Here is an 18,885-nt window from a genome sequence, read left to right as displayed (position 1 = left end):
TCTTTACATGGAAGATAAACCTCTTCCCAGATGTTCCTAAGGTCTCACAGCTGCCCCCACCCCATGCTCCCCAACCTCACTATTGAAGAATTACCCTCAGACCTTGGAAAAATTCTACATAGGAGATTTTACCTTTCCTAACTTTCAGTACCCTTGAAGAAGCTCATGGTCAATAACTGATATGGGGCAGAAAGGCTAACCCCCATGCTCAAGGAGGGATGACTTGAGTGCTTCAGAGCCCTCAGGGATCAGGCCATGGACTCTGGTGGAGACCACATCCTGCTCATTTCCTTCCCTTGCCCTTTTATGCTCCCTTCTCCTCCTGAATGCCCTTCTTCAATAAACCCTGTCTCAGATTCTGCTTCCAGAAAGCCAGACTGAAACCACAGGTTTGCACCAGGAAGGCAGATACATATTAGTTGATGATTTTAGCTGTTGTGACAATTAACTCACAAATGTCAGTAGCTTAAAACAATAAAATTATTCCTGCTCATTTAGTCCTGTATGGTTTTGTAAGCATCAGGCAGTCATTCAAAGAGCCAGGCTCCTTCCATCTTGTGGCTCTTCTCTCCTCCTCTCTTCAGAGGAAAAACAGACCTGTGTTTGGGCAGGTTTTATGGGCCAGGTGTGGGAATGGCAACCTCACTTCTGCCTATATTCTATCAACGTGAATTCAGACAAAAACTTCCCTAAATACAACTGAGACTGGAAAATAGGGTCTGGCCATATGTCCAGGTAAGAGAAGAGAATGTGGAGGTGGAGTTCCAGTCCTGAATATAGAAGGGACAGTGGGGATGGGGGAGGGCAGTGGAGCTAGCAAGTTGTGGTACTTAAGAACAGACACATAAAAGAACACTATTTGCCTCTAGTTCAGGTAACTATATTGACCAAACAGGGCTCTTTTTTTTTTTCTTTTAAAAATATGGAACGTTTCACAAATTTGCGTGTCATCCTTGTGCAGGGGTCATGCTAATCTTCTCTGTATTGTTTCAATTTTAGTATACGTGCCGCTGAAGCAAGCACTAAACAGGCCTCTTTTGATGGTTAAAGGTGGTGTTCTTAATAATGAAGCCAGGACCCGAGGGACTAACTGGTACTACTCTGGGAAAATGAGAATGTAGGCTCATTCTAGTTGTTGTGACTCATAGGCAAATAAGAAATGGCTGGTTCATAGCATGTGGATAATAAAAACATTTAAAATTTCTTCCTAAGCCACACGTCTAGGGCAAGGGAAAGAGGAAGAGGAGACAGAGCTGACACCCTTCACAAGGAATATCTGAACTGCCTCCCTCCCCCAGCCTCACACTCAGTCTCAGGAGAGCTGGAGCCTCTGAAGTTCTAAGCTATCATCTTGGCCACTCCCCACCTGAGGCTCTTCCCTGCTTCCTCTTCTGTATGGATTTCCCACAGCAGAGGGAAGCTGTGGATTTCTACCTGTTGTGGGATCTTTCCTGATTCTCCTTAGCACTCTCACCTGAAAACCTAGGGGAGCGCAGCAGGTCTCTGCAGCCCTTGCCTCCTCTGATTCTAGAATACTAAGAGGCTCAGCTGGAACAAAGAGACAGACCCTAGTCCTGCGAAAAGCTGGGGACCTGGAGTGGGAAGAAGCAGACAGGGACCCAATGTGAGTGAGAGAGTGAGTGAAGCTGTTGGGGTGTTGACTGCATGAGACACGGGGTCAGGGTAAACCAGGAACTAACCACTCCCAGCCTGTCCCCCATCCTCAAACACCCCCCAAAATGACACCCTGCCTAAGTTGCAGAGGAAAAGAAAGGTGGGTGTGGGGCCTTCAGCGGGCCATAATCTCTGCCAGCATGCTCCAATGTCTATTGATCTGCACAGTGGTTGTTAAGGGGTACAGATCCCCTCCTCAGGGCGATACCCCCGTCCCCCAGGCCTCGGGAATGTCAGCCGCTGACTAGACCCACAAGGCACCCTCGCTGGAGCTTGGCCTTGGCCTTGGAGCATTGCCTCAACCAAAATTATCCCCCCCTCCTCCAGGTCAGTCAGTACTGATCAATGCAGGGACACAAGGCCTGCCCCCCATCTCCATCAGGACATCTCAGGAGGCCACCCCAGCCCCAGGGTGCCCCAAGGGGTCAGCCGAGGCTCTGTTGGAAGCACAGTGGGGGCTGTCTTTTCTCTCTGCCCTGTCCTGCTTCCTCACTTCCCTACAAGTGTATCTGCCAAAAGACCCCCTCCAGGAAAGTCTCTGTGTGCACCCCCTGACTCAGAGTCTGTCTCCAGGGGAACTGAACAAAGACAACCTAAAAAATGAAAATCTAAATAAAATGTTTGTGCTGGGATCATGAAGCTTCATGGCAAATCCTGAAGCCTGCATTTCTAGTCCCCGAGATGGAATTTCTCTCTTCACCTCTTCCTAACAGATGTCCTCTCACATAATACCAGGGAGAAATCTGGAGATGAGGAGCTGAGGGGCTGGGAAGGCCCCACAGCCTTCTTATCAGATGCTAACTCTGCTCCTACATTTCCTTTCCCTCTGCCTTCTGTTATTGCTAATTCAAGATATTAGAATAGATTTTTTTCCTTTGCTAAGGCCTGTGGCATGCTCCATCATTTTCTCCCCTCATGATTTCTTTTATTTCCTTGACCTATCTGGGACTTTCTTAGGTTTAAAGAAGACGTTAGATATGTGCATGCATGTGTGTGTGGGTGTTTGTTTGTGTCCTGATTTTGTATAGCAGATGCCTTGTCTTTTGGGGACTTAGAACTCAGAGCTGGTAGGCAGACAAAACCAGGGACATGGCTTCCTGTCTCCCTCCTGCCCCAGCCCCCAGCCCCACCACCTTCGAGTTAGCCAGGGCTGCCCTGGATAGGACCTTGACATTCTCTGAAACCTGAGCACTGTCTTGGTTTCCTAGGGCTGCTGTAACAAAGGACCACAAACCAAGTGTCATAAAAGAGAAATTTAGTGTCTCATAGTTCTCAAGTCCAGAAGTCTGACGGGAGACTGCGTACCCTCTGATGTCTGTAGGGTGCAGGTGGCTTAAATCAGCCTCTGCCTCCATCTCATGGCTCTCTTGTCTCTCTGTCTGGGTCCAAATTTCCTCTCTTTCTCAGTTTGCCAGTCATATGGGGCTAGAACCCACCCTAATCCACTGACTTCACCTTAATAACATTTCCAAAGATGAGCAGGTGCCTGAGGCTGGGGACAGGATGTACACACATCTTCTGGGGAAGCATAATTCAATCCTTAACAGGCATCTTCTCTCCAACACTGAGCCCTTCTTTAAAGTTGGGAGACCTGGGACCCTGACCACAAACTGAAAACCTATATCCTTTCCCAGACTGCTACAGGCACAAAATCCACAGGCAACTTTCTGGGGATGGAATTTTCGAGGGTGTTTCATATTACTGGAGAAGAAAGTTACTGATTCCCTGTACACAGCAAACCGAACACCCCCATAGTATGAGGATTTAAGGCACACGCACACACACACACACACACACATTGTCTTCCATGGCCCACTGCACAACTGTCAACTCTGTGGTTTCAAAGCTTCCTTTTTTAGAGTCTATTTCTGGCATCACATCATATCATCTTCATTCAGGGTATACGTCAGATTTCACAAGAGCAATGTTTCTGAAGAAGTGCACACACATCCCTTCTTCACGCGACGCTGGTGTTCTTGAATATCCCACCCTCCGTAGAGTTATGGACAGGGGATTCTGAACCCAGGCCGTGGTCCCCATGCTCTTCTCACATCCCCACGACCCAGTGTGGCTCACCCTGTGGTTGTTTAATCATGTCAGTTTGTCCCTTTCTTGTCGGGTGCGAATTTTCATTCTCTCTGCAGCTTCTCTGTCCAAGTCTGCAGAGGTGGGCGAGGCTGGTCCACCATGGTCCCGGCTCCACTCCATTCTGCTTTCGCTCTTAGAGTTTCTTCGAGGCACTGTGTCCCTTCCCCAAATCCCTGTCCCCCAAAGATGACCATCTTTACGTGTGGTCTCTCTGCTATTATTGCTCCCTCGGGAGAAAAGAGTCGCGCCTTCTTCCGTAGCCCCCTCGGCTCTCTGGAAGGGTTGATCTCTGTGGTGGGTCACGTCTTTCCTTCGTGGTGCTTCTCAAGCTCTGCCTTCCCCTTCCTCTGCCCCGTGAACTCTATCAGGCTTAAAGAGTTTCAAAACCATAGTGAGCACCAGTGAACTCTTACTTCAAGGATTTCCACCAAATAGCTGGACTCTCTAGGACACGGTGTCTTTGTGATTCATGCTGACCCTTCACCGCTGGCAGAGTGACCTACACAAGGTGGCCAGTTGTTGAACTGATTGACTTGACAACCCTACAGGGAATTATTTCACAAAGCAAAAACAAGAATGGTAAGCTCTATGACCCATGCGATTATAAACGTGTGTTTTCACATTGGAATATTTTCTTAAGCATGGTAACTCCAAATGGACATAGGAAACTCTAGCCTCGATCTCCTTCTTAGGGGATTGGCTATGGATTTGTCAGTGGAGAAAATGGGTTTTCTTTGGGAAACAACATTGGGTCAAGGGCATGAACCTGTTCTTACATCACAGACAAAATGGAAGGGTCATTCCCTGAGCTCTAGGTAACAAGCTGCCATCCTCATGTTTCCTGATGCTTACAAACTCTTCTGAAGATTTTAATTTTCATTTTGTTTCCAGGGCTCCTGGGTCAATATGCTAATTGGAACACTATTTACATTTTGTATTTGTATTCTTTTTTTTTTTTTTTTTAACATGGGCAGGCACCGGGAATCGAACCCGGGTCCTCTGGCATGGCAGGCAAGCATCCTTGCCTGCTGAGCCACCATGGCCTGCCCTGTATTGGTATTCTTGACTCCATAGAGGCAGAATTAAAATTAAACACGGTTGGTTCTCCAACCTTTCACTAGTTTAGTATGGTTTTCAAGTTCTCCAGAAAATTCCATTCTTTCTCATTGTTCTCAGATTCTTTGATCCTGCAGAAGAGATCATGGGGTTTAGCAATTACGAGTTTGATTTTTATCTGAATTTTTTAGACTACAGCAGCTAGGTCATTTTCACTGGACCTTGACCTGGAGTTCACATGCTCTGATTGAGGGGAAAGGATGGGACAAGGGTCGGGGGCCATCCGTGAACTTGTAAGAGAGAAAAATAGAGCATCTTTACTTTATTGGAATTTAGCATTCCCTTCAATTATGTATGTAGGCAAGAAATTGCAGTAATATTAGCAATATCTGGGCCTTTGGCATCAATAGGCAGCACAGCTATTTTAGTATCACAATACAGTTTTGCAGCTAACTTAAAATGTCACTTAAACTAATCACTATATTTAAATTATATTATTAGATATGCCACTAGATCTTATATTTAATATGCTAATCAAGAAGCACAAATATTATCTCACAAATTTATGTTTTTAATATTTAGATTACTAAATTTCAGTATAATATTTTTCTACATTAAAAAAACTTTGCAGTTCTATGCATTTCATGCCATGCATTTAAAAACATTAGCTGGAGGAAGGGTCCATCATCTCATCCGATTGCCAGAGAGGCTAAAAACTTGAGACTCATGTATTATTTGGCAATGCCCCCCTCCCTGCATTATTTTTTTGTTGTTGGCTCTTACTTAACTGCACCCCAAGCCTGCCCTTCTCTCCTGTACAAGACCCTTGTGGCAATGTCAGTTATTTGCTGAGCAGCGCCTTTGCCCAATATGCATTATGACATTTGAAACTCAGCAAATGATATCTCAGATGAAGACAGAGCTCACTCAGATTTGCCTGATGCTTTGAAAAAGAGTCACTGTATTTTAAAATGAGGGCGAGATTTAAAATATATGGACAGCCTGACCACTTTGTAGGTTTCTAAAAAAGATGTGTAATTGGGCCTCTAAATATCCCAAATCTTTAGGACAGGTTCTAAATATAGAATCACCTTTTCACTTCCATCACAAGGACGGAAGCCACTTTAAAGAGTGTGTCAGCTGTGGATGGAATATCAATTGGAATCGTTCTGGATTCAGCGTGTTTGCTGCTTGCTGGGGGCCAAAGCTGGGGCTGGGGAGCACTGGGCACACTGTGGAGCTTAGAGGGGCCATGCCCTACTTGGAGTGGGCATTGAACAAATGTAAGGGTTTGATACACTCATCAGCTCGATTCATGGAGGTTCAATGTAATTGTACTCTGCTTTTCCAGTTAGTATTCAATTTCAACACTGCAGCAGTGACAGTCAAATTTTAGTCTAAGGAAGAAAACAACACAACTCTTCTTTTGATGCCCAAACAGTTTGGAGAGACGGATGGTTTCCCTTGCTGCGAGGATATGGATGCTGCCATCACTCCAGCCCACCAGCTGTCAGATCCTTATCAGGTCTCCCTCAGTTCTGCCAACGGCTTCTGAAACTTACTGTCTCAGTTGCTGAGTCATCGCTGAGCGGAGGCGTCAAATCCTCTAAAAATCAGCCTCTGGGACCTTGAATATTTAGTCAGCATATTTTGGGAAATAGATCCCAGCCAAGTGCAGGTCTTAGGCACAATGCAAAAGTAGGCAACATCTGTGGCTGCAAACCCCGCATCTGCTGTTTGAGGGTCTCTAAACTTAGCCTCCCCCTTCCTCCAGCATTCCATGTGCAATGCTGCTGTCATCTTCCCCTATGGCCCGTATGCTTGTTTACACTAAGTTAGCAGGGCAACATGCCCTTCATCACAGGATTGCTGTCAGCTGGAGGAAGCAACTATTTTAAAAGGATGAAATTCTTAAAGTGAATTGTCAATGGTGGTTTGCCAATTAAATTTCCAGCCTCCTTTCCTTGCCCCCATCTCCAATCCTTGACAAAGCCCTGCCCACTTGCCCTCTAAATTTCCTTTGAAGCTGCACTGTTTTCTTTATGCCATCCCACAACCTGCTCAAGCTCTCATTACTTTCCTTCTAGAGCTGACTGTCTTATATGGTAACCACTAGACACATATAGCTATTTAAATGTCAATATGTTGTGATTAAAAACAAAAACAATTTAAAGTATATTTTTCATTGGTACAAGCAACATTTTTCGTGCTTAATAGCTATATGTGGTCAGTAGATACTGTATTACAGATATAAAATATTCTGATACAGTGTAATGGCCCCTTCAACAGCTCGCTTGGGCAACTAATCTTACATACTCTCTTCCCCCTTCCCCTTTCACTCTGTTGCCTGAATGTTCATTTCAAAATGAAGGTCAGATCCCACCTTATAGGGAATCTGACTCATCTCAAGGTACCACAGTTCTAGACTAACTTCAACCCAACCTCCTCTGGCTCTCTTTTCCTCTATCACCTGGTCTCTCTTACCAACTTTGCTCACTCTTGCCTCAAGCCTCTGCAAACCCAGCCCCTTCACTCCATCTTCTAGGTAACTACAAAATTCATTCCATACTGCATCTCAGGCATCACTTTCTCAGGGAAGTTCAATTAATATTTCTTGAATGAATGAATGAATGAACCACTATAAACAAACAAACAAAAAATTGCCAGACAGAGAACTTCAGGGATTACAGCATCTAGGGAGAGGAAGCCATTAACTACCATGAGAAAAATCATCACTCTTAGGAAGTGTTTAGAACTAGAGCCATTGCGGGAATGAGAGGAGAATGGCCAGAGGTCTGGGGAAGACAGCCTCCTTGGCTGCCAGCATACCAGCCTGCTTGGATCTGGCATTAAGACCACTGGACCTCTGTGTGCCCACCTTTAATGAGAAGGTGGATGTTGAAGGCTGAATTCCAAGGTGGCCCCAGGATGCCTGCCCCCAGGTACACTTGCTCTGAATCACCCTCTTCCCTTAAGAGTGGGCAGGACCTGCGACTATAATGGGGTGTCACCCCCATGGTTTGACTCTGTTATATGGCAAAGGTGAAGAGATTTAACAAATGCAACTAAAGTCACTAAATAGTTGACATATTTCCTTTTTGCTTACAGTTTCATTGAGAACTCACTCATTTAAAGTATATGAATCAGAAGTTTCTATTACAGTCATAGATATGTGCAACCATATCCACTGTCAATTTTAGAACATTTTCATCACCTTAGAAAGAAACCTCATACTCTTTAACTATTACTTGCATTTCCCCAGGCCTAAGCAACTACTAATATATTCCCTATCTTTATAGATTTGCTTATTCTGGATATTTCAAATGAATGGATCATATAATATATGAAACTTTTGTAATTCACTTTTTTTACTTTGCATATTTTTTTCAAGGTGTAGCATGTGTCAGTACTTCATTCCTTCTTATGGCTGTGGATATAACACACTTTGTCCATCCATGTGTCAGTCGATTGGCATTTAGGTTGTTTCCACCCTCCAAATCAGTTGACTTTGAGTTCATGAAAAAAAAAACACACATATATATATATATATATATATATTATACTAGGTGGGCCTGACCTAATCAGGTGAACTCCTAAGTGAGGGCCTAGAGGTTAGAAACAGAAGAAGTTAGATAGACACACTGCTAGTGGCATGGAAGGAAGCCAACTGGCATGTTTTGGAGGATGCCATCATATTTTAGAAGCTGAGGGCTTCAATCCTATTATAGACACAAAGAATTGCCAACAACTTGAAAGAGTTTGGAAGAGAACTTTGAGCTCAAGATGAGAAATTAGCACAGTCAAGACCTTGATTTCAGCTCTACAAGGCCCTGAGCAGAGGGTCTGGAGCTAAGCTGTGCCCTGACTCCCGACTCATAGAAACTGTGAGATAATACATTGTGGAAGTTGAGCTGTTAGTTTGTGGTTAATTTTTACAGAGTACTAGAAAAGTAATACAGTGGGATTCCAGCAATTCCGAACTTTTATGGACCCCTTGAGAAGTCTGGTGAAGCCTATGAACTTCTGCTCAGAATTAGTTTTTAAATGCTTAAAATAAAATACTTAGAGTTGCAAAGGAAATTGATAGTATTGAAATAGAATAATAAACACAGTAAAATATGTCTATTATAGTAACATGTATTTTTGTTAATGCATTAAATAATAAGCTCTAGAGGTAGCGCTAAGAATTACAGTAATATTAAAGAAATAATGAGTACAAACTACATTAAGATAACTGCAGCATGGTAATGCAATATAAAAACACCTGCCATTTCTATGGGTATCAAACTAAGAAGACTGTTGGTACTCTTAACGATTGGTTGCATAATTGAGGAAAGAGCTACATTTCAGATAGAAGTTAGTAAAAATAAAGACTTTTTTCCATCCAAGTATATGGATCGCTATATTCTATCGAGGTTAAAAACACTAGATGAGAAATTTCTCAGCTTTCTTCCAACCTCCATGTCGTGTGAGCTGACTTAGCTCTTCTCAGCCTCACCAGAGGCTCCATCAGATGGAACCTCTGACATTGGTGTCTTGTTCACACACTCTGGAGGGCCTGCTCTCTTGTTTATCCCTAGCTCATTCTCCTTTAATTACATGGATTACTTGATTTCCATGTGTGATTCATGTCTTTTTGATTATGCAGAATTAATTTTAACAGAACACAGCTGCACCAAGATAAACTCTGGATGTATCTGTCTGGGTTTTTAAATGCCTATGTCCAAAAGGTCCCCAAGAGAGAAGATGACACTCTCAACTCTAATGGCAAAGGTAGAGTTCCAAGCCTAAACCCTTCTGTAGCCTATACTGGCTCCAGCCCTGCTCCCTTCTCTATTTTTGCAGTGTGGTCCCGAAGCTTGTGCATGTGAAAACCTGCTCTTCATCCAGCTCTCTGCACTGTCAGAGTTATAAATGTGTATCCCCTGCTTTGGGGAGCCTTGTAAATCGATGTAATGCATATTTCCAAATAATTTCTTTACTCTTCATCTTTTTCAAAAATTTGAAAGCATGTGGTTTTAAGATTTGAGAAGCACTTAAGAGCTTATGATACATTCCTTCCCTCTCTTGTCCCAACTCCTGTTTCTATTTTCTTTTCCTCTGTTGGTTTCCTCCTTAACTTGACATAATACATCTATTATTTCTTAATTTATTATGTTTACATGAAGTCTGTTGACTCACTACTATAAAAGTTGAGGATTTAGCTTACTTTGCTCCCCATTTCCTATGGATGCTAGTTTTATTGCTTTAGTTCTATCGTTTGCCTTTATCATACATCTATGTATATCAACTTAAGCATCACATCTGCCTGCCCTTTCGTCGTTTTGCTTTCATTTTCCATCAGACACATATTTGTCTTCACATTGCCAAACTTAGTCTTATTTACTTTTTTTCTTAAATCACTCTCAAGTCTTCCATATTTTCTCTATAGATTAACTTTAAATATGGAAATTAGCAAAGAGCTTTTATTTACCTTTATCAAAATATTGTTCTATGTAGGGCCATTTGAGGGCCAGGCCCACTGATCCACTATCCTAATCTGGAAGTGGAAGAAACTGCCAACAATTAATGTCAGATGATTCCCATTTTGTTTATGCCGTTGAGTAATTGAACTTGTGACCAGTTCATCCTTTGCTTAACATTTTGCTGAATATTAGGTATGGAGGAGATTTTGTTTTGTTTATACCTCTTTGTGTTATCAGTTATCTCTTTTTATTTTTTCTGTCTTCCTGACAATTTCTGTCTCCATTCCCCAATTTCAGGGACCCTCCCCAGACAAACTAAGTCAGGATTTCTGTGGATGGGACTATAGCATAGGCTTAGTTTAAATCAAATTATTCCTAAATAAAGACAAAATTGGACCAGATATACTTGAGGGAGGAATAACTACTGTTGCAGCTATAGACCGAGACTAACATACATCACTTTCTACCTCTAGAATGGACTAGCACTTTGAGGAAGTTTATTTTAACATTTTCTGTGGATTTATTTTGGGGTGAGCTTTAGCTCCAGTGACAGTGGTAGAGCATTTGACACAGGCCTAGCCTATCAATGTAGTTTTATCTTCCTTTGGAGAGCAGCTACAAATGACAATTCCTAGTCCCATTGTCCAGGTTTCACAATATTTGGAAATAAATACTTGGCAAAAATAAAAACAGTGGAGTTTAGTCTCTAGCATCCAAGAATACAGGGTCTGCCATTTTGACTCAATGCTGCAATGCCCTTTTCTTCAGGTGATTCCTGAATATCCCTGAATTACTTTCGGTAAGAAACTTTTTAGAACCTGAATCCATAGTCTTGGTTCCCAGACTAATAATGGCTTTCATTCCTAAACTCGTTGAATTCCTAATGCTGAGATAGAGACTTTCCACTATTCAGATTCGAACACCACTGTCTGTTTTATAAGTGAGCTCCAGGCTGAAGTGAAACAGAACTGTTAATGGATTTTTTATGAATATAAAAAATTTATGAAAAATTTTTTTTCAAGTATGACAAATACTCATAGGAGGTTGGTTTGGGTTTTCTTGCCTTAGAATTATTCCCCCTCTGATCCTCTCTCCCTTTACCCTACAAAGAACATCATAAAACCTCTATGCCTTTGTACATTATGGAAAGTCAATTTGATAAGAATGCCTTTATGCCTATAACTTGTCAGGGGTAAATTGAGTAGAAAATTAGGCGGTACCCTGGTAAAGCCTAATGTTAATATGGAAATTCTCATTAAAAGCCCTAAGAAGCTGCAGATGTTTGAGTAAATTCTATTGATTGCTTTGGCCTGACCTCTTTTTACTGCCCTCTTACACACTGCACTGAAATCGGCCAACTGATCTCACCTCCTGTTCTCAGTTTCAGACCAGGAGGCTTTTTCAGAATTCTCGGCCGAGGCATTAACTCGTTTTCTCCCACCTTCTTTGGCTTCTGCCCCCACCCCCATCCTGCTGCCAACCTCAGCTTTCTGTGCAATGCTGTGAGCTGGGGGATGCTGCAAGTTTCTCTTTCCATAAATAGGACATACCATTCGGGTCACTCAAGCAGCTCATTTTCAATAAATTGAATCAACTTATGCCTATTAGCTGCTTGTCCTTGAACTATGATAACGTGGGATGTTCAGTATCACTTACAGAAGAAATTATGATGGTGACAAAATTTGCTGAGTGCTCCAAGACCAATTTTTTTTTTTTAGAAACTTACTTGAGTAGGACTGGGGAAGAGACCGTCTATTGCTCTTAATAAAGTTGTACGTTTACTGTTAATGGTGTGCTATTATGTCCTTGGAGAATAGCTTCAGGGAGTTAGAATGTTTGGGAACATTTTTCAATGGAGTTTTCAACTTTTGTGAAATGAGTGAGGAGGTACCATGAAACGAAGTCAAGGAATGCTACTCATTCCTGATGACTGACATGGGGGATGCCCAATCCCTTCCCAGGAGACAGTTATAGGGATGAAATCACAACACAGTCAGCAAATCAAGTGAGTTAATAAGCCTAATTCATATACTGACATTATCTGAGAAAAAGCATAGAGATTGTTTTATTAAGGAAAGGCTTAAATTCAATTGAAGTAGTTATCTACTAGCTTCCCTTCTCTGATAATGGATTTGTTCTGGCAATTTCCCATCCTATAGTTTTAAATGCAGGCTGAGACTTCATTTATTTGATTGGGAATCTGCCTTCACTGTTATTGTGAAGGGCCAATATTTCTAGTTCTCTCTGGGTGCAGGTATCTGGGAGGATACGATTTCCAGCCCCCGCGAAGCCAGGCATGGCCGTAGGAAGACTGGTTTGACCAATAAGAAGTGAACATAAATACTGTGTGTGATTTCTAGGCTGGAGCACTTAAGTGCTGATACTTGACAACCGAGTCCTTTCTTCCCTGCTCCAGGGGCCGTGAAAACAGAGGGTGACACGGAGAAATAACCCGATGGATGATTTGGGATAAGTGAGAAATAACCTTGTATTCTGCCAAGTCCTTGAATGCCTGGGTTTGCTTTTACTGCAGCATAAGCCAGCCTCTCCTTCCGGAAACAGTCTTCAGGTTCAAATTCTTCAGAACGAGGTCTTTTAGAGACACTCTTTCATTATTTCCAGGGCTTTTGTTTTGATTAGTCTTGATGGAAGCTCTTAGTTACTTTTCAAAGTGGATTGCCACTTGGAAAGATGTGAGCTGGAGGGTCCAGCTGTTGACCTGCCAGCGGCAGACAAGCCCATGCTCCATGAGTTTCTGTAATTAATGCAGAAGAGCCATTCAATATAATCAAAATCAGACTTAACGTAAGGCCCTCTTGGGATTTCTGCTCATGATTATTGAAAGAAAAGAATGCCTCATTTAACTGGCATGTATTAATTGCTCTTGGCTACTCATACTAGCTCACCTCCACACAGAGACTAGCTTACAGGAATAACCTTGATATGAATAGCTGGTACAGGAAGGCCTGAATGTGTCCCCAGTTTCAGGAGTACAGATCTCTTCTTAGAAATACTGAGACTCCAAAAGGCTGATGCCAAGTCTATTTCCTATGAGTCCAAATGAACATCCAGATGGGATAAAATTGCCCACTTCTGCCATGGCTCGTGTCTGGATTATTACTTATGAAAGTTCTTAAATTTACCAAAGGAGTTGAGTTATTGTAATAATCCCTACATTTGGAATTCTCTGAAAAGACCCTACATTTTTGATTCCTGGACTTTTCTTCACTGGTATCTTGAGGAAGCTATCTTGAGGTTGCTAGTCTCTTTTTAAGTTAAAAGACACTCTTGCCTGATAATTATTAGCTTGAAATTGCAATTTTGTAAGTTTAAATGGTGAACATCAGCAGTTTCACATGGTTCAAACTTTATTTGCTGTAGGTGGAGATTTTAAAGAAGAAGTATTTAAAAGAATTTCCTAATATGTAGAAACTAGCTGCTCTTTAATTGTCACTTTATTTTCTGTTCAGCCATAAAGGAAACAGATAAGCTATAGAAAGGAGCATCCTCAAGACACTGTAAAGAAGTGACGTGAGGACCTGGTACATCACTTGCCTCTCCTGGCCCTGCTCCCAGATGAGGGTAATGGGAGAGAAGAACAAAGGAAAGAGGAAATGAAGCTGTGCATCTGACATCCAGCTAGCCTCAGGCTAGCAGTTATTCTGAGGGACCTCAGCCTCCCAATAATTATTACATGAAGATAAGGTCTTCCTACTTTTAAAATTTCTCTTTAGAGAAGGACTTTATACCTGACACATCAAAGGTGTAAGGCACTTCTTAGACACTGGTTGAAGACACTGATGAAATGACTATAAACCCCCTCACCCCCGCCCAAAATACTCAGAAAATACAGCCACCACCACTACAAAACCTCAAGATTCTGCAGTTCTCCTTTAGCCATATATCTATGGAGAAATGAGAAGAGCATTTAGGTGGGAACAAAAGGGACATGAGACTTGATGATACCTGCTTTTCTTCCTTGCCCCACTCTGCTTCAAGCACTTGAAATGGTTTGTTAATGCCTCCCCACCCTGCCATCATGTGGATAGAACCCTCCCATTTAACTGAGGAGGAGATTAAAGTTAACAGGAGAGGTAGAGCCCACCCCAAGTGGAAGAGTCACCAAGCCAAGGCTGGCTAACTCCCAAAGTCATGCTTCTTCCAAAATGATACACCAACCCCCTACATGAACACAGGAAAGCAGCTGGATTTTGTGAGGACCCAGGAAAGCAAGGGTTCTAGGTGGGGGTCGGAGCTCACCCATCCACAGCCTTGCTGACAATGCCTCCTGCTCCTCTCTGTGAGTTTTTCTCCAGGCTTTTTTCACATTAGTTAAGCCACATGCCTGCTGGTCCCCAAGTATGCTAGTTTGAAAATATTATGCACCTCAGAAAAGCCATGTTTTAATCTTGACTCATCTGTGGAGGCAGCTGTTTCTTTTAATCCTAATTCAATACTGTACAACATTCACTTTTGTTTAGGTTATCTCCATGGAGATGCAACATGCCCAGTTGTGGGTGTGACCTTTTAATTACATGGAGGTATGACTCCACCCATTCCAGGTAGGTATTGAAGAGTCAGAAATGACAGAGCTGACAGAGAGAGAGAGCCAATAGAAACTCCTAGAGCTGAGAAAGAGAGCAGGGACACCGATGTTTGGAGCTGTTTGGAGCCCAGCAGACGTTGCTGTGTGGCTTCCCATGAGATGTTAAGCAAGCCAGAACTTGGAGAGCACCAAGGGGAGCCAACCAAGGAAAGCCAACCCAAGAGAAGCAAAGTGAGGAACCCCCGCAGGACCAGAGGCTGAAAGCATTGGAGCCCAGGAGCAAGGAACCAACAGACAGCAGCTGCATGACTTCCTAACTGACAGAGGTGTTCCAGATGCATTGGCCTTTCTTGAATCAAGTTATCATTCCCTGGAAGCTTTAGTTTGGACATTTTCATAGGCTTAGAGTGGTAAGCTTGTAACTTATTAAGCTCTCTTTTTAAAAAGCCATTCCAATTCTGGTATGTTGCATTCCAGGAGCTTGCAAACTAACACACCAAGGAAATATTGTGGACAAGGGTGGTAGGGTGGAATGGAAATAGTGACTGTCCTCACCCTGCCATCCCACTGCCCAACTAGAATAAGGTATAGTTGGAAGAGAAATGCCATTTGCAAATAAAGACACAGTATGTTATAGGGGAATGGACAGTTTTAGGGGTCAGACATCTCTGTCACTTGATGTTGGTGAGATATTTGGCATATGAAAATGGAGATGAACAGCTCCATTTGTAGGGGTCAGACATCTCTGTCACTTGATGTCGGTGAGATATTTGGCATATGAAAATGGAGATGAACAGCACCATTTGTAGGACTCCTCTAAAGTAGCAATTCTCTCTTTTATTTAATTCTTTCTTTTTTCTGTATGCTGTATGATGGGGTCACATTCCATTCTTTTTTGATGTGAATATCCCATTATTGCAACACTATTTGTCAAATTTTTTTGCTTGTTTTTTGTTTGTTTGTTTGCTTGTTTACATGTTTGCTTGTTAGGGGAAGTGCATGGTCCGGGAATCAAACTCGGGTCTCCCACATCACAGGCAAGAATTCTACCACTGAACTACCCTTGCACCCTCTCTTTTTTATTCTTTTTGTTTAATCTTAGGACCTCTTTTACACTTACATAATTGTTGATCTCAAAGAACTTTTTCTTTGTTAGACATAGGTTACATCTATTGATATTTACCATACTAGAAATCAAACCAAGATAGTTTAATATTTGTTTAAGTCATTTACAAATTGTATTACAGCTATTACATGTTAACAAAAATAACGTATCTAGCTTAAGAAAAATAGCTATTCATTTCAAATGAACAAATAAACAAATAAAAAACCTGAGAAGAGTAGCACTGCTTTGCATCTTTGTAAATTTCTTGGTCTGCCTTAGTCTAAAACAACTGAATTCTCTTATCTGCTACTGCATGCAATCTATTGTGAGATATTGTTTTGTTTGACATGTATAAAGAAAACCCAACTACACAAAAATATGTAGCAGGAAAAGGGGTTCTGGGACCACAGTTTGAGAACCACTGTTTGAAAGACTAAAAGAGCTAATAAATGAAAAGCACTTATTATAGTACCAGCACACACTGAGCTGATGCTCACTAATTGGTATAAGAAAATGTCATTTCCAAACTTTACTGTAGCTATATGCCTAAGTCTAAGAAATGTATCCCAGAAGAATGCACACACATACACACACTGCCATAGAAGTAGAATGACCCAATCACAGGAGAGGGGTCATTTGAAATATTTTAAGAGAATGACAAACACAAACAAAAAGATCTGGGAGAATTCAGGATAAGGTGGGCAATGTGGGGTTATTAAGATTCTAGAAACAAGTAGAGTTTTCAAAATGTTCACCAGGGCAAATGGGAAGAGCCTGGAAAAAGGGATTCTCCTGAATGGGGTCCCTAAACCTCAACCACAGAATAGAAAATGAGTTGAGTCTTTATTTTTTCAATTCTCCAACACATGGTCCTAAATTAATACCATTCTAGTTGCATGGGAGGGAAGGTACAGCATCAGCATTCAACATTAAGCTTTCAGCTGAACTCTCTCCCCAGAACCCCATGGAGAGAAGCTGTGACACTTCCCACTTTTGTGTCATTAGCATCAACTCAATGCTTCCCTCAAGGTTTTCAGAGTTTGAATTGTAAAAGTATCCTATAAGATATTTAATAAAAGATGTGATTTGTTATTTATTATTTGTTTGTTTTGAGTACTTTCTTGACTTGGGCATACTTTAAAAAGCTAACCAATATTTCATTGATACTTTTTTCCCCATTAAAAATCTAGATGTAGTTTACATGCAGTAAATTCTAATGCACGTTTCTGTAGGGTTTTGTCAAATGTTAGAGTTGTGTGACTACCACCACAATCAAGGTGCTGAACAGTTCTATTACCTGCTGCTGTCCCCCTTCCCCCCCCAAAAAAACCCTCTCTTTTGCCCTTTGCAGTCAACTCTTCTCCTAACTCCAGTCCTTGGCAAACACTGATCTGTTCTCTGTTCCTGTAGTTTTGTGTTTTAGAGAAAGTCATATAAATAGAATCACGGCCTTTTGAGTTTGGCTTCTTCTGCATAGCATAGTGGATTTGATATCTATCCATATTTCTGGTTTTATCAGTACTTGCCCCTTTTTATTGCTGAGTAGAATTCCATTGAGGGGAGGTACCATACTGTGTTTGATGTACCATACTCCCTCTTTGGGGGAGGGACGTTGAATTGTTTCCAGTTTTTGGTAGTTACAAGTAAAACTGCTCTAAACATTTGCATAAATTGTGTGTGAATGTGTGTAAACATAGGTTTTTATTTCACCTGGGTAAATACCTGAGTGAGATTGCTGGGTCATATGGTAAGTGTGTGTGTTCCTTTTGTAAGATATTGCAAAATGGATTTCTAAAGTGGCTGTGCCATTTTGAATTACCATAATCAATGTGAGAGTTTCAGTCACTTGACATCTTTGCCAGCTCTTGGTATTGTCACGGCTCTGCCCCATCATTCTAATAGGTATCTTGACTTCCCCTTTTTTTTTTTTTGATGTCTCCATTGTCTCTTTAAAAAAGTAAGTAACAAAATAAAGAGTATAAAAGTAACTTGGGCAAGACCACTATAGAAACAATTAATAGAGTGACTAAACTAATGAGAAAATGCCAAACACCTAAAATTCTCCCTGTGCAGATCCAGGACATTTGCTGAGTGTGGTGTGCATAACTTGATTCTAGGGTTAACAGTCAGTTTTTTTTTTGCATGGGCAGGCACTGGGAATCGAATCCGGGTCTCTGGCATGGCTGGCGAGAGCTCTGCTTGCTGAGCCACTATGGCCTGCCCTAGTAGTCAGCTTTTAAAATTTTCTAATGAAGTAGTAACATCTTATTTTTATTTAATTTAATTTTGAGTGTGGGGCGGGTTATCCAAAGGCTAAAGGATATGCTGGAATTAACAAGCAAATGTGAAAACAATTCTAAGTGTCCTACAGTAGCTATTCTGATGTTACATAAGCTCCCATTAAGTTCATATTTGTTTTATTTTCCTAAATTCTTAATGGCTTGTAGTGCAAAACAATTGAAATTTTTATGATGTCTATATGCCCTTTAGTTCTTTAAAAATGTTAAATAAGAATTTCTAAACATTTCCTTTTTAAAACAACATTATTGAGATATAATTAACATACCATAAAATTCACACACTTAAATTGTACAATTCAGTGGGTTTTAGTAGAGATGCAGAGTTGTAAATATGCCACAGTCCAATTTTTCTATTTACTTTTTTATTCGAGAATAAACTTGAAATATGTCATTGGTAACAGAGTCCAGCAGGAGTTAGAAACAGGGTAAGATAATGGGTAATTGAAGCTGAAGGGATACAGACTGTGTAACAGGACTAGATACAAAAACTCAAAAATGGACAGCACAATAATACCTAATTGTAAAGTAATCATGTTAAAACACTGAATGAAGCTGCATCTGAGCTATAGGGGTTTTTTTTGTTTTTTTTTACTATTATTACTACTTTTATTTCTTTTCTCTATATTAACATTTTATATCTTTTTCTGTTGT

The 18,885-nt window shown here is 41.4% G+C and overlaps 1 non-coding gene across 1 annotated transcript; it reads right to left on the bottom strand.

The window, feature by feature from the left end:
• Positions 1–916: 916 nt before the first annotated feature.
• Positions 917–1,023, bottom strand: LOC143652487 (U6 spliceosomal RNA). Its single transcript, XR_013160719.1, has one exon. It is a non-coding gene; the product is annotated as a U6 spliceosomal RNA (small nuclear RNA).
• Positions 1,024–18,885: the final 17,862 nt, after the last annotated feature.

This window comes from Tamandua tetradactyla, chromosome 1, assembly GCF_023851605.1.
Source record: "Tamandua tetradactyla isolate mTamTet1 chromosome 1, mTamTet1.pri, whole genome shotgun sequence".
NCBI classification, from domain to species: Eukaryota; Metazoa; Chordata; class Mammalia; order Pilosa; family Myrmecophagidae; genus Tamandua; species Tamandua tetradactyla.
This window is presented reverse-complemented; position numbering and strand designations above follow the sequence as displayed.